The sequence below is a fragment of the Doryrhamphus excisus genome, chromosome 14 (genome assembly GCF_030265055.1).
Source record: "Doryrhamphus excisus isolate RoL2022-K1 chromosome 14, RoL_Dexc_1.0, whole genome shotgun sequence".
NCBI lineage: Eukaryota > Metazoa > Chordata > Actinopteri > Syngnathiformes > Syngnathidae > Doryrhamphus > Doryrhamphus excisus.
Genome location: NC_080479.1, coordinates 17,872,308 through 17,897,127, shown reverse-complemented (window position 1 = coordinate 17,897,127; position 24,820 = coordinate 17,872,308). Strand labels below are relative to the sequence as shown.

General features: G+C 37.7%; 1 long non-coding RNA gene across 2 annotated transcripts in view; it reads left to right on the top strand.

Moving 5' to 3' along the window:
• Positions 1–546: 546 nt before the first annotated feature.
• The window catches only part of LOC131101533 (uncharacterized), a 36,584-nt gene continuing 12,310 nt past the window's right edge, over positions 547–24,820 (top strand). Inside the window, exons 1-6 of one of the 2 annotated variants that reach the window (XR_009119220.1) lie at positions 547–1,195; positions 1,912–1,955; positions 9,936–10,034; positions 12,159–12,320; positions 12,894–12,957; positions 21,813–21,950. This is a non-coding gene — a long non-coding RNA (uncharacterized LOC131101533). Of the gene's footprint in view, positions 1,196–1,911; positions 1,956–9,935; positions 10,035–12,158; positions 12,321–12,893; positions 12,958–21,812; positions 21,957–24,820 lie in introns of both variants that reach the window. The other variant, XR_009119218.1, reaches the window with a different exon arrangement.

Here is a 24,820-nt window from a genome sequence, read left to right as displayed (position 1 = left end):
CAATTTTTCCACGCCAACCTGTCTGGCCCGGTGGGATTGGGAGGTGAAATTCATCCAGGAAGTTGTCTGATTGGGGTCCCCAAAGGTGCCTTCAGGGGATTAGTTATTCATATTCCCTATCCTTTTCAGCCATTCCGACTTTTGTGTACTTGTGTGTACTGTGTTATATTTATTTATATTTTTTTACTTTGTCACTCACTTTGTTTGATGAACAATTTTGTTTACCAATAAGAAATAAAGACTTACATCACACAGTGTCACATGGTGACAAATTTTAATTTTTATTTATTATATACAATATATATATATATTTAATATTTATTTATGTATAATTATATTTATATATTTAAATTATATTATGACTTTTACAGACAAAAAGAAATTTGGGTGTTATTTTGATTTTTTTTAGTTAGTTATTAAAAACAGAAAAATATACACTTTTTCAGTGCTTTGGTTCCGATTTTCTACAATAAAAGCTTAATTTTTATTTTTCTGCACAAAATAAGATGAAAAATAAATAAACAAATCAAGAATAAAGAAAATCAATCAATCAGTAATAAATAAATAAATATAATAATAATAAAACGGCAAATAATAAAAACTTAAGAAACCACATATAGTTGGTGGGTAGACAAATGATTTTTTTCGGATTAAAATGAACAAAGCATTATTAGAGCCCTGTAGACATGACAAAACACGACTATAGTCACATTTATACTCTTTTTTAATTTACAACATATTGCGCAACTGCAGGGTCTTGAGACACATGCTAACTCGCAAACGAGAGAGCTAGCGACCTAAACGGTAAGCCTTCAAGTTATTTCCTTTCAACTTAAATAGCCAAAAACTTACCACTTCCACACAGATAGGGAGGATAACTATTAACAGTTTTTTAACCTTTAACATGAACATTAATCAAAAGTAATAATTTTTTCTGGGTACATGATACCATTTTTTAAATGCTAATCGCCGCCAAAAAGCAAATATACACATATATTTTTTAATGACTTTAATACGGTGGAAAATGTAAAACTAATAATATTATAAAGAGGGGGCAAAACTCAGGTGGAACCTTTGTCTCGGGAGCTGTTTTGCCAGGATCGAATTGGGGTCGTGGACTTCCGCCAACGCTCAGACCAAGAAGTTGCACTTCCGTGTCCTCACTGCTGAGGACGACTCATATCTCTTCTTACAGGTCAGTTGTTGATAAAAAATTAAGAAATATAATCTCTGTAAACTCATAATACGTCAAGGGAAGTAATTTAAACATTTTTTCGAAATAGGGTAAGATTATTCGTGGCGTCCCGACACATTTAGACGGAAGTTAGTGCCGTCTCGCGGCTATTTTGGGTTCAGATTGGCCCTCAGTCTTGTCTCACAGGCAAGCTCGTTGAATATAGTTATTGAGCTCCTGCGTACACGCAGGCGCACTATTCTGAAGAAAAAGGGGTTTACATGTTGATATTACACTTTGTGTGAGATTTCTTTGTTTCTATATGTATGTTCAGTGTTTAATTAATTAACAAATTGCTTATTCTATGCACTTATGTCAAGTGATGGTATTAACATGTTTATGTTACCAGTGTAAAACCAAAACATAATAATTTGGGAAAGGTAATCAAGTTTTGCTGTATTTTGTTATTATGGTGCCACATCCTGCGACCCGTAATACCTTATTATATATACAACAGCCATAGGTCCTCAACGCATCACACTGCTTCTTTTGAAATTATATTTAAATGACTATTACCTTGGAATGTTATAATTTGGATAATATGGCATTTTTTCCCAATATTTGTACTTATATTGATTATTTTTTTGGACATTTTAATCCCCCCAAAAATCTGAAAAATACTAGCCTTGTTGTGGAATTTTATTCATTCATTCATTTTCTACCGTTTATCCTCACAGGAATGGTGATGGAGCCTATCCCAGTTTCAGTCTTCATGTGAGAGGTGCGTTACACCCTGGACTGGTGGCCAGCCAATCACAGGGCACATATAGACAAACAACCATTCACACTTGCATTCATACCTATGGACAATTTGGAGTCGCTAATTAACCTAGCATGTTTTTGGGGAGAACATGCTAACTCCACAATGAGAATCGAACCCACGTCTTCACGATTTCCTAACTGTGTGGCCTACATGCTAACCATTCGACATGTTAGGGGCATATTTGTGTATTTGTTTATACGCCTTTTGAGTTTTAAGTCGCAGTGTGACGAATCGAGTGCTGTTAGCAAAGTGTTTGTTCTCAGTAAGACATTCACACTCACATTCATACTTATGGACAATTTGGAGTCGCTAATTAACCTAGCATGTTTTTGGGGAGAACATGCAAACTCCACAATGAGAATCGAACCCACATCTTCCCGATCTCCTAACTGTGTGGCCTACATGCTAACCATTCGGCATGTTTGGGACATGTTTGTGTATTTGTTTATACACCTTTTGAGTATTAAGTTGCAGTGTGATGAATCGAGTGCTGTATGATTTTCAGAAAACGTAATTTACTGTTTAACGCAGAATCCCACAGAAATTGACATGTGAATGAATGTTGTCATGGGGAGTAGTTATAATAGCTAAATCGATAGCTAATCATGCTAAATAGCTAAATAGCAAAATCATGGCGGAATCTCATTACAAACATCGCAACCATTCCGACCTAAACATGTTGAAATGGCGCTAAAACACCGGCAGAAGGTGGCGGAACCTGAATGGAAACTAGCAATGTTAACTTAGTTTAGCATGCTAACGTTGCATTAGTGTGCCACTCGGGCTTGATGAGTATATTTTGACCACGTTTTGTTTTACATCTTCATGTAAGAGAGTATTAATAATGATAAAAAAATTATATTGAGAAAGTCAAAATGTACGAAAATTATTATTTTTTATTATTATATTATTTTATTTTATTATTAATATTGAATCCTACCTTAAGGAACAGTAAACAATAAAAGTGTATAGAGTCAATAGATAAAATAATATAATCAGTCAGCAGTTTCTTTAGCAGTGGAACAGAGTTTCTATTGTTTTTGTTTGGATGACGTTTTTAATTACGGACAATAACAAAGCAGTGGGTGGGGGAGCGTGTGTGTGTGACAAGGGTAAAAGAGGTTTTTTTGGGATTTCTGGAGCCACACTTCAGGCTTTCAATAACAGGATTAATGTGGCCCCCGGTGCTGCTGTTCCACTTGGAATGGGATCAATCGGAAAAAGGCAAAAGCGTTTTAAAAGGATTATAGATTAGCAATTAGATGTCTTCTGACTGCGGGTTAAAACGAGGCCTCACTTGGCGCTTTGACTCGTTTCAGGTGACTCGGTCTTTTACTGCCACTGTGGTACTTAAATGCTGTTAACGGTTACGTATTCATTTGTTTTTCCTGCTTGTATTTAACGATAGCGGACGCTGGTTGGTTTTGCTGTTGTTGTCTTTTCTATGGAGGTCCCGCACACATCGGTAAAAGTAACCTTAAATCTTTATTTATCCTTTTAATTCCTCGATTGTTTGCATTTAGAAGCGTCTTTTTTGCAATTTTATACAATGGCAATTTAAATAAAAAAATGTTTTTGTTACAGTTGTTTTTAATTTAAATAATAACATCAAAATTACAAATAAAAAAATAAATATCAATAAATAACTAAAAATTGTTTAGTAATAATTGTCAGTTCCCAACAATTTTAATTCCTCGATTGTTTACATTTAAAAGCGTTTTTTTGCAATTTTATACAGTGGCAATTTAAATAAAAAAAAATTGAATAACCTTTTTTTGTTACAATTGTTTTTAATTTAAATAATAACGTCAAAATTACAAATAAAAAATAAATATCAATAAATAGCTCCAAAATAAAAATGGTTTAGAAATAATTTATTTAATTTTATTTTTTTTATATATAAATTTATTTAATTTATTTAATTTTATTTATTACATATCATGATTATTATTTATTATTTATTATTTATTATTTATTATTTATTATTTATTATGTATTATGTATTATGTATTATGTATTATTTATTATTTATTATTTATTATTTATTATTTATTATTTATTATTTATTATTTATTATTTATTATTTATTATTTATTATAAATAACTAATTTTACCGAATATGATTTTTTTCCCTGATTGTGGCGCCCCCTTGAGGCCACAGTGCTTTTGGCATCTGCCTTTATTACATCCATAATTATGCAGCCTTACCGATTCCCCACTCCATACACATTTCAAGTGAAGGACAGGAAGTTCCCCATTGAAATACACCGACACGAGCGATATGAGAATGATATCGTAGCGTATTGAAAAATGTATTTGTATTTTCATGCTTCATTTTAAAAACCATTAAACAACACAAAAGAAAAACAGTTTAGTGTATCCAAAATGAAGTCGAGCTTAATAGTGAGGAACAAATACGATACGGAGTGAATGACTGACTGCTGAGCTTCAACTCCCATGTGCAGACCCCCCCCCCCCCACACACACTATCCATGGGGGGGCCACAACCAGAACCAAATCAGCCCGAGGCAGGAGAGAAAAATAAGAGACGAGTAATCTGACATGATAGACAGCATGCAGTAGAATTAGAGAATAAAATGGCAGAATTCACTCATTCACTGTAACGGTACAGCTGCTACCTTGTCAGTCAGAGGGTTTGATTCCAGCCCAGGATGGCTATTAAAGTGTTAATTTGTTATTTTGATGATTACTAATTATGCTGAGCTGCCTTGTACAAAGCGCACAAAGCAGGAAGTACATTCAAACCTGAGTTAATAAAATAAAATAAAATAAAATAAAATAAAATAAAATAAAATAAAATAAAATAAAATAAAATAAAATAAAATAAAATAAAATAAAATAAAATAAAATAAAATAAAATAAAATAAAATAAAATAAAATAAAATAAAATAAAATAAAATAAAATAAAATAAAATAAAAATAATATAAATAGAAATCCTCTAAATAAGTAAATAAATCGTAAGATATCCTTGTAAATCTGAGCCTCTGCTTGGGCATGCCCATAACAAAGTATAACTACAGCATGTGTGGATGATCATTCATGTTTGTTAGCTCATTGCCTGACTACTAAGCCACGCATTTTCCGCTCCATTTGCCGTCGCCGGTCCTCAGCTTTACTTTTCCCAGAAAGAAAATAAGGAATATCCTTCAGGAAGTGACCTGTAAAAGGCTTCCCGTGGCATAAAGTGCATGTCTGCTGTCACTGTAAGCCGTCTGTATCATTTGTTCCGTCCAAGGTGACTTTTGCAGGGTCGTCACCATGCGGATCCGGGAGGAGATGGGATATTTCTGTAGCTTCACTTACATCAAAAAACAATTCTTCTGACTTGATGTATCCTAGCATTATATATGAAAAAAAAACATACAAATATGTGGAGATTTGATTTCTTTTGAAAATAATAGAATAACATAGAAAAACTTTCTTTGCATTCTAAAGAGAGAAAAACAGCTAGCAGGAGGTAGCTAACAATGCACATAACAGGACACACTTTTTCTGCCTCAAGAGCCTTTATGAAAGCCCTCTTTTAAAAAAAACTACAAAAATCGTCCATTTACAAACTGTGAACTACATATTACAAGCTACACTAACATGCTGCGGTTCTCATTGGGAGTGACCAGGATGGATAGGATCAGGAACAAATCCATCCTAGGGACTTTACATGTTAGAGGCCTTGTAGATAAAGTCAGAGAGGCCAGACTGAGATGGTTGGGACATGTCAGAGATGAGGATGCTGATGTTCTCATTGGGAGTGACCAGGATGGATAGGATCATGAATGGGACATTACATGTTAGAGGCCTTGGAGGTAAAGTCAGAGAGGCTAGACTGAGATGGTTGGGACATGTCAGAGATGAGGATGCTGAGGTTCTCATTGGGAGTGACCAGGATGGATAGGATCAGGAACGAATCCATCCTCGGGACATTACATGTTAGAAGCCCTTTATCTCCAAGGCCTCTAACAAGGCCACTGAGGAAAAGACAGGAAGCAGAACTGGAGGTAGCAGAGATGAGGATGCTGAGGTTCTCATTGGGAGTGACCAGGATGGATAGGATAAAGAAGGAGTACATTATAGGGACATTACATGTTAGAGGCCCTTTATCTCCAAGGCCTTTAACGAGGCCACTGTGAAAAAGACAGGAAGCGGAAGTGGAGGTAGCAGAGATAATGATGCTGAGGGAGTGACCAGGATGGATAGGATCAGGAACGAGTACATCAGAGAGGCCCTTTATCTCTGAGGCCTCTAACAAGGCCACTGAGGAAAAGACAGGAAGCAGAAGTGGAGGTAGCAGAGATTAGGATGCTAAGGTTCTCATTGGGAGTGACCAGGATGGATAGGATCAGGAACGAGTACATCAGAGAGGCCCTTTATCACCAAGGCCTCTAACAAGGCCACCGAGGAAAAGACAGGAAGCAGAACTGGAGGTAGCAGAGATGAGTATGCTGAGGTTCTCATTGGGAGTGACCAGGATGGATAGGATCAGGAACGAGTACATCAGAGAGGCCCTTTATCGCCGAGGCCTCTAACAAGGCCACTGAGGAAAAGACAGGAAGCGGAACTGGAGGTAGCAGAGATGAGGATGCTGAGGTTCTCATTGGGAGTGACCAGGATGGATAGGATCAGGAACGAATCCATCCTAGTGACATCACATGTCATGTTGGGACATGTCCAGAGGAGAGATAGTGAATATATCGGTATATATATCGGTAGAAAGATGCTTATTCATAATAACCTTAAGCTTAATTATATAATAATTAATTAATAATTAATTATAATAACCCGCATCTACTTGGAACAACTTTTGGGTGAACTCCGTGTATCATAAGAAAACGCTAAAATGTACTTCATACAGTTAATCATCATCTTCTTCAGCATAACACTAATCCCTCGTTTATCACTGTTAATTAGTTCCAACCTGATTGTGATAAGTGAATTCCCTCAGAGTAGGATTCCTTATTAATGATCAAATACAGCTTAACCTTGCTCAATCTATCGTTGAACTCAAGTCACCCGTGCACACCAATTCCTCAGTGCTTTTGACGTGCCCTTGAGCAAGCTCTGTGGCACTAACTGAATTTCCCTCCGAGATATAAATAGATTTAAAAAAAAAAAGACAATGTCTTATTGAAGACATCCGAAACGGCATTTCAGCAATTTGCCTTTGATTTGACTTTATGATTTTGGTCCCCAAGCAGCCTTTAGGACTAAAAAGGGGGAATTGAGGCAGGAACTGGACTGTGTCCAATCTCAATTGATTTTTTTTTTTTTTTTTTTGTAGGGTCCACCTTGTCCCCGTGTCTCGGTGTAAATGTACGGCTTAGGAATGTCTACAAACAAATGGTCCCCTTCATTGCTTGTGACAGCTGTGTGGTATTTGACAGACAAAGTAATTCTTCCATCACGGCCAAATAGAAACAAAAGAAAGAGAGAGTCGGGCTTATTAGAAGCAAACCCTATAAATGCAAATATGACTTATCCTGATTTTTTTTTTTTCCATCATGATTCATTTGGCTTCTGTGAGCGCAAACCACAGGCACGTTTTCACTGTAGTTACTGAAGTGGTAGTTATTTTAAGAACGTTTGTATTTTCTGCCGAAATTAACCATTTCCAATTGAGTAAAATAAAAATATAAATCAGATTTTCAATATTTGTCAAATATTCATAGTAGAATTATTAGTAATTATTAGTAATCGCTCACTACTTGTGCTTGAAATGTCACAGCTTCACTCTATCATAAGTCTGTGATGAGCAGGTAGTTATTATTATTATTATTTGACTCAAATACAATTATATAGTAACATATTAAGATCGAAATGACCAAAATGAACGAAATGAACGGATCTTTTTACTGAATGAATGAATGAACCAATTAAAAAAAAAAAAGCATTTGCAACTGAACGGACTGAACGGGTATTTTAGGGGCCGTTGACCTTGTTCATTCCGTTCACAAAAAGACCTAGTTCTTTTGACCCGTTCGTTCATGACCGAATGAACGGATCTTTTTACTGACTGAATGAATGAATGAATGAACCAATAAAAAAAAAACGCATTTGCAACTGAACGGACTGAACGGGTATTTTAGGGGGCGTTGACAATGTTCATTCTGTTCACAAAAAGAACTAGTTCTTTTGACCCCTTCGTTCATGACCGAATGAACGGATCTTTTTACTGACTGAATGAATGAATGAATGAACCAATAAAAAAAAACGCATTTGCAACTGAACGGACTGAACGGGTATTTTAGGGGGCGTTGACCTTGTTCATTCCGTTCACAAAAAAGACCTAGTTCTTTTGACTCGTTCGTTCATGACCGACACACCACCAGTCATCACGTGTTGTTGCACTGTTGAGTCGGAACGAACATGAACGTGAACCCGGCTGACCGGGTCTATGCACCAGCTAATGACCAATTGACCGAAATGAACGAAATGAACGGATCTTTTTACTGACTAAATGAATGAACGAATGAACCAATATAAAAAAAAGCATTTGCAACTGAACGGACTGAATAGGTATTTTAGCGGCGTTGACATTGTTCGTTCCATTCACAAAAAGACCTAGTTCTTTTGACCCATTCGTTCATGACCAAATGAATGGATCTTTTTACTGAATGCATAAATAAATGAACCATTAAAAAAAAAAGCATTTGCAACTGAACGGACTGAATAGGTATTTTAGGGGGCGTTGACAATGTTCATTCTGTTCACAAAAAGACCTAGTTCTTTTGACCTGTTCGTTCATGACCGAATGAACGGATCTTTTTATTGAACGAATGAATGAATTAACCAATATAAAAAAATAAGCATTTGCAACTGAACGGGTATTTTAGGCGGCATTGACATTGTTCATTCTGTTCACAAAAAGAACTAGTTCTTTTGACCCCTTCGTTCATGACCGAATGAACGGATCTTTTTACTGACTGAATGAATGAATGAATGAACCAATAAAAAAAAACGCATTTGCAACTGAACGGACTGAATAGGTATTTTAGCGGCGTTGACATTGTTCGTTCCGTTCACAAAAAGACCTAGTTCTTTTGACCCATTCGTTCATGACCAAATGAACGGATCTTTTTACTGAATGAATGAATGAACCAATATAAAAAAAAGCATTTGCAACTGAACGGACTGAATAGGTATTTTAGCGGCGTTGACATTGTTCGTTCCGTTCACAAAAAGACCTAGTTCTTTTGACCCATTCGTTCATGACCAAATGAACGGATCTTTTTACTGAATGAATAAATAAATGAACCATTAAAAAAAAAAGCATTTGCAACTGAACGGACTGAATAGGTATTTTAGGGGGCGTTGACATTGTTCATTTTGTTCACAAAAAGAACTAGTTCTTTTGACCCCTTCGTTCATGACCGAATGAACGGATCTTTTTACTGACTGAATGAATGAATGAATGAACCAATAAAAAAAACGCATTTGCAACTGAACGGACTGAATAGGTATTTTAGCGGCGTTGACATTGTTCGTTCCGTTCACAAAAAGACCTAGTTCTTTTGACCCATTCGTTCATGACCAAATGAACGGATCTTTTTACTGAATGAACAAATTAATGAACCATTAAAAAAAAAGCATTTGCAACTGAACAGACTGAATAGGTATTTTAGCGGCGTTTACATTGTTCATTCCGTTCAAAAAAAGACCTAGTTCTTTTGACCCGTTCGTTCATGACTGACACACCACCAGTCATCACGTGTTGTTGCACTGTTGAGTCGGAACGAACATGAACGTGAACCCGGCTGACCGGGTCTATGCACCAGCTAATGACCAATTGACCGAAATGAACGAAATGAACGGATCTTTTTACTGAATGAATGAATGAAAACGAGTACTCTCTTCGCTCTTTGTCACTAGCTTTGGATTGAACACACGAAGGACATACTATCTGTTGCTATTTGCATTCACAGAGCTTCACCATGGACTGATCACCAGCCAATCACAGAACACCCCACCATCAATCACACTTGTGTACGGTTCAGGATGTTGAGAAGGCCTCACAGGAAACAGTACGTACTACGCAGGGCATAGCGCCGGTATCAGCTCCAGCACAGATGCCTATCTTCAATACAATCTTCATCAATCAGAACGAATTCTAGCCCGTGATCCAAGGGTTTCTGGGACTCTCCATGAGAGCAGAGAAGATATGTATCAAAGGAGAATTAATATCCACTCTGGTCTCTCTCCCTGTGGCGGGCCCCACGTTTCTGTTTCATGCCCAATTGTGCAGATAGCAGATTTTCCATGTGGCATCGGCATCCTTTCAGGGACATATTGTACACGCTCGCATATCAAAACCGCAGTCGTGTTTAATGGGTAGGCCAAAATAGTACAGGCTTCGGGTTGTGGAAGGATACATTTTGTATTGATAAATGTAAATAATGTACACAGTATTACAGTATTTAATAAGGAATAGACCCACCTAACCCTAACCACTCCTCATTAGTTCCTCAGTAACTACTCTAAATGAATGTGACTTAGTCATTAGTTCCTCAGTAACCACTCTAAATGTATGTGACTTAGTCATCAGTTCCTCAGTAACTACTGTATTTTTGTGTATAAGACCAAAGACGGTTATTTTTTTCATCATTCTTGAGCATCATTTAGTTTTTCAATGCGGTCCCTTCGGAAAAACCGTGAGTTGATTGCGTTACATTCGGAATTTCAGCGTATATGTACGTATATTGCAGTCCTGAGCTAGTCATGCTACTCAGAACAGAAACCTGAAATTGTCTATGGAATTGCTGCTTATGAAATATGGTAATGATAGGAGAAGGTTTTTTTTAAAAGTAAATAACTTTAAATGTCCGTTTCTGTTTGTCAACATTCAAGCATAATATATTAGTTATAATATCTTAATAATTATCCACTGAACTGCATTCTGAATGTATTTTCTGTATGATTTCAACAGTTTTTAACATTTTCTACAAGCCTAAGATGAGGCTACCGCAAGTGAGTGGACTGAGTTGGATCATGGCGCCTGTCAGTTTCTGTTTGTCAACATTCAAGCATAATATATTAGTTATAATATCTTAATAATTATCCACAGAACTGCATTCTAAATGTATTTTTGTATGATTTCAACAGTTTTTAACATTTTCGACGAGTCTAAGATGAGGCTACCGCAAGTGAGCGGACTGAGTTGGATCATGGCGCCTGTCAGTTTCTGTTTGTCAACATTCAAGCATAATATATTAGTTATAATATCTTAATAATTATCCACAGAACTGCATTCTAAATGTATTTTTGTATGATTTCAACAGTTTTTAACATTTTTGACAAGTCTAAGATGAGGCTACCGCATGTGAGCGGACTGAGTTGGATCATGGCGCCTGTCAGTTTCTGTTTGTCAACATTCAAGCATAATATATTAGTTATAATATCTTAATAATTATCCACGGAACTGCATTCTAAATGTATTTTTGTATGATTTCAACAGTTTTTAACATTTTCGACGAGCCTAAGATGAGGCTACCACAAGTGAGTGGACTGAGTTGGATCATGGCGCCTGTCAGTTTCTGTTTGTCAACATGTCTCCAATAATATATTGTTGCAGAAACGTTTACTATACACAATGACTTTAATGTACAGTAAACCTCGGATATATCGGACTCGGATATATCGGAAATTCGCTCACAACGGACCGATAAAAAAGAACCGATTTTTCTGTAATGCATTTCCAATAAAAATTCATTGCATATATCGGATTTTTTTATAACGGATTTCGCCTATTTCGGACAAAATCTCCAGTCCCGTTCCAATGCATTTCCATTAAATTTCCCTGGCATATATCGGATGGCCGCATCGTGGCGCTCCGATTCGCCGAATCGTGACAGGCCGCTATACGACGTCATTTGCAGCGTTTGCAGCGTTGCCTGCGCGTCCAGGTACATTGGAAACATAGTCAAGGAAGTGCCTTTTTATAACGGATAAAATCCGATTTACGCATATATCGGATATAAATCCGATATATGCGTAAAACGGACATTTTCCGGTATACGCATATAACGGATTTCGCTTATATCGGACAAAACCAGTGGGAACAATTGAATCCGATATATCCGAGGTTTACTGTAACATCATTAATATGACATCATTATTCTTACTAATTGGATGATAAAATATACTTGCAGGGGTGTGTAAAGTGGAAGGTGCTTGTCACTGCCGTACTTCCATACGGAAGAAAAGCCATCAAAAAGCCATCAATTAAAGATGGATATTTCTGCTCTACTGAATGAACGAATGAATTTGACTGCCCAAATGGAGGATTACAGACCCAGGTATCAGAATAAAAGGTAAGACTAGTAAGAATATTTGGGGCTAAGAGGTATTTAAGCCTTTATGTTTATTTTTTTCCAGCTGTATTTCTACAATCTAGGGAAAGCTGTTACCGCTTCGGAATATTTGGAGATGGAGTTCTCTGATTAGGAATTAAAATTCTATACAGGTTTCCCCTCACTACATTATTTTTATTGCTACTACTCAGCGTTTCATTGGCGAGCGTTGGTGTGCCGTAATGTATGTCGCTCCCTCAGAGCATAAATTAACCTAAAATGATTGCGTTGAAAAGGACATGGTGATTACATTCAACTAGTTTCAAGCACTTATCCCGGGGACATTAAAAGAGTCATTACAGCTTTGCAGACGACATCTTAAGGTTTGGAAAAAAAAAAACTACAGGACTAAAGGACTGCACAGAAAGTGGCTTCATTCTAATCTGGCTTTTGTTAAATCTATTAATACTAGCAAACCTTTCCTTAGTCTGTGAGAAGTCCAAAAGAGAATTTTGGATCAAAAACTGTTTATTAAAAAAAAGTATCTTGTTGTGTTATCGGTGTCATAAGTGATAATAACGCTTTCTTTGGCAGAAGCCGCTCAGAAGCTATTCGTGTACTCACAACAAGCGTCTCGACCCATTGGAAGTCGATGGAGGTCAGTATAACAACATAGCAGTGTGATTCATAGTGTTGTCTTACTGAGAACAAACTCGCACTCGATTCATCACACTGCAACTTAATACTCAAAAGGTGTATAAACAAATACACAAACATGCCCCAATATCAGGGTTAGCATGGTTAGCACGTAGGCCACACAGTTAGGAGATTGGGAAGACGTGGGTTCGATTCTTGCATGTTCCCCCCCAAAACATGCATGCTAGGTTAATTAGCGACTCCAAATTGTCCATAGGTATGAATGCGAGTGTGAAAGCTTGTTTTTGTTTATATGTGCCCTGTGATTGGCTGGCGACCAGTCCAGGGTGTACCTTCTTCCCCCAAGACAGCTGGGATAGGCTCCAGCATACCCGTCGTGACCCTAGTGAGGATACGCAGCATAGAAAATGAATGGATGGGCCCCAATTTTAGTTTAAAATAATAATAAAAAAACATTTTAAAGTTTTCCCTTATAAGTCATTCATTGGGGCGCTGCAATGACGTCAGCTGCCCTCTTTGCTTTGAGCTCTGGCTGCTCTGGCTCCCTCCGATGGACAGAAGCAGCATTGAAGCACCATGTTTCCAATGATTACAAAGTTTGTGATGAGTTTTCATACCTCATGATTGGCTCCTCACGGATTCGTGCACGCCATAATATGCTACTTTATAACATGGACACCAGTGAGACTTATATAAGAATAAATCAGTTTTTTCCTTTTAAATTTGGTGGATTCGGCTAGCAGTGGTATTTAGGTTGTTTTATCACGACCTAATAACACACATTTAATTATTTTATTTTCTTGTTAAATTAGCATTACGTGTATAATTAATGTTTCGGCAACATGCTAACAAACAGAAATCGCCTTCCGATTTAGCTCACTCAGATGTTTTTTGTCCTATATTTGATCAGGAAATGTGCAAATTGAATGAGTATTGCAGTTATATGAACAAATATTAATATTTATTTGATTGTTATTGTTTTTTTTTTTTAAATTTTCTGTGAATCCGGGTTACTACCTACATTCACTAGTCATCTGTTTGGGTTCAAAATAGTCATCCAGTCCCATTCCAAACAGTTTTGAGCTAACGGCTTTCCAGTCCGATGGGTAAAAGTTGATGTCGTTGATGACAAGAACTCGAAATACGCTTCCATAAATTGGCTGTGATACCATCGTCAAAATCCGGGTTCCCAATTTCGATTCGATTCTAGCAGCTGATGTACTTTTTGTCTTTGGGGTGGCCGCAGTCAAGAGCTCAATATCGGATGTCTTGACAAGCTCAGAGTGCGCATAATCATTCCTGTCACAGCAGACCAGAGTGAGAGCATGAAGAATTTCCTCAGGAGTCGTCATTATCATTGTGTGGAGCTTTGTACTTAGGCCTGTCACCTGTAATTAATGTCAGGGAGAAATGAAGCCGGACTGACTTTAACTCTATAATGGGATGTGAGACGTCCACTTTTCTCCATCATGTACGCCTCCCTCTGAGAAATGGGACGAGGTGTAAAAAAAAAAAAAAAAAAAAAAAGCCAGCTTGATATCGGTCGCTTCTCCCAAATAAAATGGTGAGAATAATCATTCGGAGAAATACCAGTCAATCGTATTTCAATATAAACCAATTTATTCCAAAGAGTTGAACCTTGTACCCTGCAAAAACAACCTCCAAATACGTCAAAATTCTCTAAAAATTACACATTTTTTCTCATTTTGATAAAAAAACAATTCTGTCAATTGGGTAAGCAAATTTTGCTTGGTTAGAAATCTTATATCTGCAATATTTTTAGTACTAAATAATCACATTGTTTTTCATCACATTGCTAAATTTAAGCAAAATTCATTCATTTTTCTACCGCTTATAATCACAAAGGTCTGAAAATTATCTGAAAATGACACAATTTTTCTCATTTTGAGTAAAACAATTCTGTCAATTGGGTAAGCAAATTTTGCTTGGTTAGAATTCTTATATCTGCAGTATTTTTAGTCCTAAATAATCACATCGGTCTTCATAGATTTAAGCAAAATTCATTCATTTTTCTACCGCTTATCATCACAAGGGTCTGAAAATTATCTGAAAATGACACAATTTTTCTCATTTTGAGTAAAACAATTCTGTCAATTGGGTAAGCAAATTTTGCTTGGTTAGAATTCTTATATTTGCAATATTTGTAGTCCTAAATAATCACTTTAGTCTTCTTAGATTTAAGCAAAATTCATTCATTTTTCTAAAGCTTATCATCACAAGGGTCTGAAAATTATCTGAAAATGACACAATTTTTCTCATTTTGAGTAAAACAATTCTGTCAATTGGGTAAGCAAATTTTGCTTGGTTAGAATTCTTATATCTGCAATATTTGTAGTCCTAAATAATCACATTGTTCTTCATCATATAGCTAAATTTAAGCAAAATTAATTCATTTTCCTACCGCTTATAATCACAAGGGTCTGAAAATTATCTGAAAATGACACAATTTTTCTCATTTTGAGTGAAACAATTCTGTCAATCGGGTAAGCAAATTTTGCTTGGTTAGAATTCTTATATCTGGAATATTTGTAGTCCTAAATAATCATATTGTTCTTCATCACATAGCTGGATTTAAGCATGGTGGAGCCTACCCCAGCTGTCTTTGGGCGAGAGGCGGAGTACACCCTGGACTGGTGGCCAGCCAATCACAGGGCACATATAGACAAACAACCATTCACACTCACATTCATACCTACGGACAATTTGGAGTCGCTAATTAACCTAGCATGTTTTTGGAATGTGGGAGGAAACCGGAGTACCCGGAGAAAACCCACGCATGCACGGGGAGAACATGCAAACTCCACACAGAGATGGCAGAGGGTGGAATTGAACTCGGGTCTCTGCTGTGTGGCATGCGCACTAACCACTTTCTATGCCGCATGTCCTCCAATGAACTGCTTTGCTCAGACACAATGCAGAATGGGAAACTTCAAAACTCATATTGGTACTTCTTTGTATATTTTTAGGTACACTTTTGGAGTGTTAAGTTACTGTGTGATGAGTTTAGTGTTTTTTTGCAAGCATAAACTAAATAAACTATTCAACATAGACATGTTTTTGGAATGTGGGAGGAAACCGGAGTACCCGGAGAAATCCCACGCATGCACGGGGAAAACATGCAAACTCGGTCCTGATGCCCGAAGGTGGGATTGAATTCGGGTCTCCTAGCTGCGAGGTCTGCGCGCTAACCACTCGACCCCCGTGCAGCCTGTATATATTTTACATAATATATTATTTATTCTATTAGTATGCTTTTTTTGTATTAAAAAATGGAAACAATAGCGCACTAGTTAAGAAACCCATAAAAGATATTTAATGTGCAGACATCCCGCCGTTGTTTTTTTTTTCCATTTATTTGTTGTCTAGTCAATGAAATAATTGTTTTCTCGGGGCAAACTGTCAAGTTTTGTTTTGGCTCACGGTGCAATTGGTTCCACGGAGCTACAACAAGGAATGAAAGTCAAATATATATACCATTGTTGTAACACGCGGTGTTTTGTTTCATAGTCTAATGATAGACCTCTAAGGAAATGCCTATGAGACGTTTTTAATGGGTTTTGGTCGCCTGTGTCGACTGATTGCAAAAAAAAAAAAAAAAAAAAAACAGGCTGCCTGTCATATCATGTAGACCCAGGTACCGCTGTTGCTCCCGCACTCGTAATTACAAAGGGTTCATTAACTCACAACGCTTTTGCCAATCAAAGGGGTTTTTTACATTATCCAAATTTACATATTCAGGAAATTAACACAATTGGCATGAAAACCCGGGTCATAAAAACGGCAAGGGAAAAAAGTCCATGGATGCCGGTCGGATGGAACCACCCGGAGATCCTTCATCTGGTCACAATTTTAAACCTTCCGATGTCCATTTGTTCAATTCCACAGTAGACTAAATATACCTGACAACGGGAAGAGAAATATACGAATAATCCTTGAACAGCGTTGAACCATAATCACTTTGTACTCGACCCATTCCAGACTAATCAGGTCCCTTAATGGCACCAGCATTACCTGGAAAATATCAATGCTTGTCAATCAGCTTCGTCCCTTCGGTGCTTCGGTGACATGTGAAGGTCAATCTGCAAAAACAATCGAATCAATTTCTATTTTCTATTAAGAGATACAAACAAAGTACGAATAAATAGAAATAAATGAAGTGAAAATATAGGGCTGCACGGTGGACGAGTGGTGGTTGGCGCGTTAGGCATCACACAAGGTGGATCGAGCTAAAGGTGCTCTTTGGTACTGTGACCCCCGCCTCTTGTTCAAATTCAGTTAAGGATGAATGAAATATAGTTGATTGACAGCGACTGTCTTAAGTGTGTCTCGTACACTTTGTCACTTTTCAGACTCGCTCCAATTGTTAAATACCGTAATCGCTTTGAATATCATGGCTTCAAGCTATCGCAATTTTTCAATATATATGAATATGGGTGGTTGAATATTGTTAATTTTGAGAGAAAACTGCATTTTTAAAAACAATTTTTGCCCATCATCCACAATATAAGAACACATGCGTTTGTGTTGTGTGTGCATGCAAAGTAGTGAAAAATTGCTAGCATCCGGGCTGCGCGACGGTCGAGTGGTTAGCACGCAGGCCTCACAGCTAGGAGACCAGAGTTTGATTCCACCCTCGGCTATGTCTGTGTGGAGTTTGCATGTTCTCCCCATCCAAAAAACATGCTAGGTTAATAGGCGACTCCAAATTGTTCATAGGTATGGACATGGTATGGTATGGTCAGGTGGAATTGAACTCGGTTCTCCTAGCTGTGTGGCCTGCGCACTAACCACTTTCTATGCCGCATGTCCTCCAATGAACTGCTTTGCTCAGACAATAAACAATAACAGACACTAAAACAATTCTGTCAATTGGGTAAGCAAATTTTGCTTGGTTAGAATTCTTATATCTGGAATATTTGTAGTCCTAAATAATCACATTGGTCTTCATCACATAGCTAAATTTAAGCAAAAGTCATTCATTTTTCTACCGCTTATAATCACAAGAGTCTGAAAATTATCTGAAAATGACACAATTTTTCTCATTTTGAGGAAAACAATTCTGTCAATTGGGTAAGCAAATTTTGCTTGGTTAGAATTCTTATATCTGGAATATTTGTAGTCCTAAATAATCACATTGGTCTTCATCACATTGCTTAAATTTAAGCAAAATTCATTCATTTTTCTACCGCTTATAATCACAAGAGTCTGAAAATTATCTGAAAATGACACAATTTTTCTCATTTTGAGTAAAACAATTCTGTCAATTGGGTAAGCAAATTTTGCTTGGTTAGAATTCTTATATCTGTAATATTTGTTGTCCTAAATAATCACATTGGTCTTCATCACATAGCTAAATTTAAGCAAAATTCATTCATTTTTCTACCGCTTATAATCACAAGAGTCTGAAAATGATCTGAAAATGACACAATTTTTCTCATTTTGAGTAAAACAATTCTGTCAATTGGGTAAGCAAATTTTGCTTGACACCGTGTTTGCGTGGTTGTGATTCCAGAAAATAACTAGCTAAGAAGGTAAAAATATTGAATTTTTTGGGGTGTTATGTAAACAATACAATTAGCTGTACATTTGTAATCACCTCCCTGCGTAATCAAAGTGTAATTAATACAGGCACATTTTCCCATTTTTCATCTAATTTTGCGACATTAGCCCGGAATGCGGTAAACATGATGCAGGATAAGTGTGGTGATTTATCCTGATTTGGATGATGAAGTACGCCGGGTGTCGAGCGTGACTGATTACGGAAATCATCACTAAATTGTTTTTGAATGTGGGCCACTTTCCCGCAGCACTCCATGAAGGGCACGGGGAGTTGCCGTGTAATTCACCGCAGTGATGTCAGACTTGTAATGTAATTACATACCCATCTGTCTCTCATCGTATTCCTATGACAAGCGCAAAATGTCCAATTATGCTTTCGTTTAAATTGTAATTAGTTCGGCCCAATTTGCTATCCTCCAGTGTGCGGCGTGCACGCAGTCAAAGAGAGATGCGGGTTTCTTTTGCTGGCTTATCTTCAGCTGTACTTTGGCTTTCACACCCAAGGTGGATCTACCTAAAGGTGCTCTTCGGTACTGTGGACCCCCTTGTCCAAATTCAGTCAAGGATGAATGAAATACGGTTGATTGACAGCGACTGTCTTAAGTGTGCGGCACGGCGGTCTAGTGGTTAGCGCGCAGACCTCACAGCTAGGAGACCAGGGTTCAATTCCACCCACATTCCAAAAACATGCTAGGTTAATTAGCCACTCCAAATTGTCCATAGGTATGAATGTGAGTGTGAATGGTTGTTTGTCTATATGTGCCCTGTGATTGGCTGGCCACCAGTCCAGGGTGTACCCCGCCTCTCGCCCGAAGACAGCTGGGATAGGCTCCAGCACCCCCCGCGACCCTCGTGAGGAAAAAGCAGTAGAAAATGAATGAATGAATGAATGTCTTAAGTGTGTCTCGTACACTTTGTCACTTTTCAGACTTGCTCCAATGGTTAACAATACCGTAATCGCTCACCACTTCACTTTGAATATCATGGCTTTAAGCTATCGCAGTTTTTTTTCAATATATATAAATATTGGTGGTTGAGTATTATTAATTTTTTAAATAAAATTTGCCCGTCATCCACAATATAAGAGACAAGAATACACGCCTTTGCCTTGTGTGTGCATTCAAAATAGTGAAAAATTGCAAGCATCCGGGCTGCACGGTGAACGAGTGGTTAGCACACAGGAGACCCCAGTTCGATTCCACCCTAGGTCATCTCTGTGTGGAGTTTGCATGTTCTCCCCGTCCAAAAACATGCTAGGTTAATTAGTGTTATTATTATTATTATTATTATTAGATATATTATTTTTATTATTGTGTGGTTGAATATTATTAATTTTGAGGGATTCCAAATAATAATAATTCCAAAACTGCTAGCATCCCGGCTGCATGGTGGAGCAGTGGTTAGCACGCAGGCCTCACAGCTAGGAGACCCGAGTTCAATTCCACCCTCCAAAAACATGCTAGGTTAATTGGCCACTCCAAATTGTATGAATGTGAGTGTGAATGGTTGTTTGTCTATATGTGACTGCGACCTCTCGTGAGGATAAGCGGTTGAAAATTAGTGAATGAATATTAATTTTGATATTATATTAAAAAACTGCATTTTTAAAAATAAATTCTGCCCATCATCCACAATATAATAGACAAGAATACACACGTTTGCCTTGTGTGTGCATTCCAAATAATTAAAAATTGCTAGCATAACGGACGAGTGGTTAGCACGCAGGCCTCACAGCTAGGAGACCCGAGTTCAATTCCACCCTCGGTCATCTCTGTGTGGAGTTTGCATGTTCTCCCCGCCATTCCAAAAACATGCTAGGTTAATTAGCGACTCCAAATTGTCCATAGGTATGAATGTGAGTGGGAATGGCTGGAGACTGACAACGTGTGTGATGAAAGAATTATCAGGCTGTTCAATTTTAACCCTGAAGAAGATGACTTTAGTGGTTTAAGTTCCCAGTTCCCATGACATTTATGCTAGGCTACTGTTACTAGTAACTAGTCATGTTACACGCACATTCCAAAAACATGCTAAGTTAATTAGCGACTCCAAATTGTCCATAGGTATGAATGTGAGTGTGAATGGTTGTTTGTCTATATGTGCCCTGTGATTGGCTGGCCACCAGTCCAGGCCTATCCGAGACAGCTGGGATAGGCTCCAGCACCCCACGCGACCCTCGTTAGAATAAGCAGTAGAAAATAAATGAATGAATAAAGACAAGTGTTTTGTCTGTAAATACAGTACAACCTTGGTTTTCACTAATAATTTCTCAGATGAAAAGTGAAACGTGTGTAAACCAAAGCAATTAACCTTAACCGCACTATTCCGTGCATGGAAATAGAGTCGATGACGAAACGGAACCTACAAAGTTATACCAGTCTGCTTCATTTTTTTTTTTTTTTTCATTTTTGATTCCACATCAATAAGCGCAGACTTGGTATTTAACCTGTTGTCAGGAAATAACCGACCACTCCAATCCCCATGAAATGAAATATTCGCATTCATTTCATCTCATCGCCGACTCGCCGTGTGCTCTTCTGCGTTTTTTTTTATTTGAAGGATCAGAAAATCCAATCGATAACAAAATGAAACCGCTAAAGCCCAAAAACTCCAATTGAAGTCTGATCTCATCCTCTGGCAAACATGAGTGGATTCGGTTTTAATAGCTGTCTTTAATCCTAGCGATTTAACGCAAAGCAGTACAGTAGGTCAATGATGAAAAAAAAAAAAATGATAATGTTATCCTGAGAAATATTTGAACTTTCAAAGTGAATAAGGGATGAAGAGCCCAAAGTCTCATTCGGAATTACATTCTGTTCCTTTGTATACAAATCGGCTTAGTCATTGTTTTGACAGATTGCACAACAATGCTGTTAAAATTCAACTCCCTTGGAAGGAGACCATCGCAAGCGGAACAGAAGATTGACAATTGGACATCAACAGTTTTGCATTACCATGCCGTGGATGCAAACAAACACAGAAAAAAAAAGGCTTTTCCAGTAAAAGCCCAGGAGTAATTACATACATGCTTAAGCCGGACACGCGGTCTTAACCGTTTCAGGCGGAATATTAACGACTGTGCGGAACATATGAAAACATGTTGAATATCACATTTCCTTAAGGATTCAAAGTGTTTAATTCCATCTGACGGCTAACAGTCCATTAAGCTGAAAGCTCAGACATATTATTAACATTAGCTCGTACATCATACAACTTATTTATACACTCCGTCTGCCATTTTACAACGTTTATAATCCCGCTATTTTTACTTTGCAGAAACCAACCTGTTGGTTGCAATCCTCACGGTGGAGGTGGGACCGCATCAGGGATCAAGTCCGAGCCCCCTTCTTGTTTGCTATGGTGACGGACAGGCTGACAGATGAGGTTAGACAAGATTCTCCATAGACTACGATGGTAATGGTAATGGTTTAATTTCATTTGAACATGCATCAGATTACAATTGAATGCATCCCATAATCAGTTCCCAGTTCCACATGTCCAAAAGGAATAGGAAGAAGCAAAGCTTATTAAATCCTACCCCTCCATCTGGTACTTTTACAATCAGTAACTGTTTACATTTGTTCACTTCCTGCTTTCCTAATATAATTTAAGTTTTTTTGTGTTTATTTTATTTTATTTCATTTTATTTTGATTTTATTTTGATTTTATTTTGATTTTATTTTGATTTTATTTTGATTTTATTTTGATTTGATTTTTAATAAAATAAAATAAAATAGTTTTTAAATTATTTATTTAAAAATAAAATAAAATTATTTTATTTTATTTTATTTTGATTTGATTTGATTTTTAATAAAATAAAATAATTTTAAAATTATTTATTTAAAAATAATAAAATAAAATAAAATAATTTTATTTTATTTTATTTTCGGGCTGCACGGCAATCGAGTGGTTAGCGCGCAGACCTCACAGGTAGGAGACCAGGGTTCAATTCCACCCTCGGCCATCTCTGTGTGGAGTCTGCATGTTCTCCCCGTGCATGCGTGGGTTTTCTCCGGGTACTCCGGTTTCCTCCCACATTCCAAAAACATGCTAGGTTAATTGGCGACTCCAAATTGTCCATAGGTATGAATGTGAGTGTGAATGGTTGTTTGTCTATATGTGCCCTGTGATTGGCTGGCCACCAGTCCAGGGTGTACCCCGCCTCTCACCCGAGTGGTAAAAATTGCTTTGGTTTTTCCACAGACCTTTTAGAACCACTTCATAATGAAAAGCAAGATACCAATGTACTATCTGACTATTTTTCATTGACCAAAAACACCCCTGTTGGATATTCATAAACGATCTTAACTCCGTCCATCATTTGAACACCTGATGTTGAAATTCCTTGGCCCTCCACCCCATCACGGGCCATCATTTACCGCCCTCCTAAACCTAATCCATCCGTCATCTCTGATTCGTCAAAATCCATCACACAACTGTCTATTATGTCACCATCGATCTTTCTCCTGGGTGACTAGCATCCGGCTGAAAAGAAGCACAGATGAGTTGTCAGATATTCTTAACTAAGTCCCAATCCTGGAGTGGTCAGCCAATCACAGGGCACATATAGACAAACAACCATTCACACTCACAAGTATCATTTCATTACATTAAAAGTATACTTATTTTGTTTTTATGGGCCTGCAAAGGACAGCAGTCCTGCCAACAATTCCTCATAGTTATTTATTATTCATTCATTCATTCATTTTCTACCGCTTATCCTCACAAGGGTTGCGGGGGGTGCTGGAGCCTATCCCAGCTGTCTTTGGGCGAGAGTTGGGTTACACCCTGGACTGGTGGCCAGCCAATCACAGGGCACATATAGACAAACAACCATTCACAGTCACAAGTATCATTTCATTACATTAAAAGTATACCTCCTTTTGTTTTTATGGGCCTGCAAAGCACGGCAGTCCAGCCAACAATTCCTCATAGTTATTTATTATTCATTCATTCATTCATTTTCTACCGCTTATCCTCACGAGGGTCGCGGGGGATGCTGGAGCCTATCCCAGCTGTCTTCGGGCAAGAGGCGGGGAACACCCTGGACTGGTGGTCAGCCAATCACAGGGCACATATAGACAAACAACCATTCACACTCACAAGTATCATTTCATTACACTAAAAGTATACCTCCGTTGTTTTTATGGGCCTGCAAAGGACGGCAGTCCAGCCAACAATTCCCCATAGTTATTTATTATTCATTAATTTTCTACCGCTTATCCTCACGAGGGTTGCGGGGGATGCTGGAGCCTATCCCAGCTGTCTCCGGGGTACCGAGGCGGGGTACACCCTGGACTGGTGGCCAGCCAATCACAGGGCACATATAGACAAACAACCATTCACACTCACAAGTATCATTTCATTACATTAAAAGTATACTTCTTTTGTTTTTATGGGCCTGCAAAGCATGGCAGTCCAGCCAACAATTCCTCATAGTTATTTTTTATTATATCTTATTTATTTATAAGAACTCCCATACTTTATGTCACTGGATAGGTGGTTAGCTATCGTTGGTAGGCAGGCCCATTTATTTAAAAACTCTTGAAGAAAAAAAACTTTTATTGCCGTATATGATACGCATGGTGGTACTCATGCAGTACTTAGTAGTATATCCATATCTCAGTAACCACAGCTAATGGAGGAAGAATGAAAAATATGGCATAAATCGAATCATCAATAATAACATGCCCCAAGAAGGTCTAATGTATCATATTCCCTAGTGGTATTACTCAAGGCTGCATTAAAAAAGTAGTAATAGTAGTACAAATATGTATGGCAACAATTCAGTGCCTCTGATTAGAATCCTGGAATTGTAAATTGCGGCTAATTAGGCTGTCATGGGTTCATTAAGGGCCTGCAACGACTCAGCTCTCCTCACCTGCATGTATATTAAAACTCATTAGGCCGCTTGTCTGAGACACCACTTGCATTAATTGCCATTGATGCCCCGGCTCTCCGCATCGGATTTTCTTCACGCATCCCTGAACTCCATTGTTCCTAACATCGAAAGTCACTTTTAATCTCGTTTACTTTTGCACCTATTGTTATACAAAAAGGGTATTCCAACCTTTATCCGCCATAGGCTACAATTTGCGCTCAAGGTTTGTAGTATTATTAGTAGTAATAATGGTAGTGTTTGGGCTATAGTTTCATACACCAGGCACCGCGTGTTGTAATTTTTAATAAGCAGCGCAGTCTGGCGCACCCGGACCTCTGCACCTCCCAACGGCGGAAGTGTCAAAAAACGGAGGGAAGCCCAGTGTAATCTTAACCAATCAAAT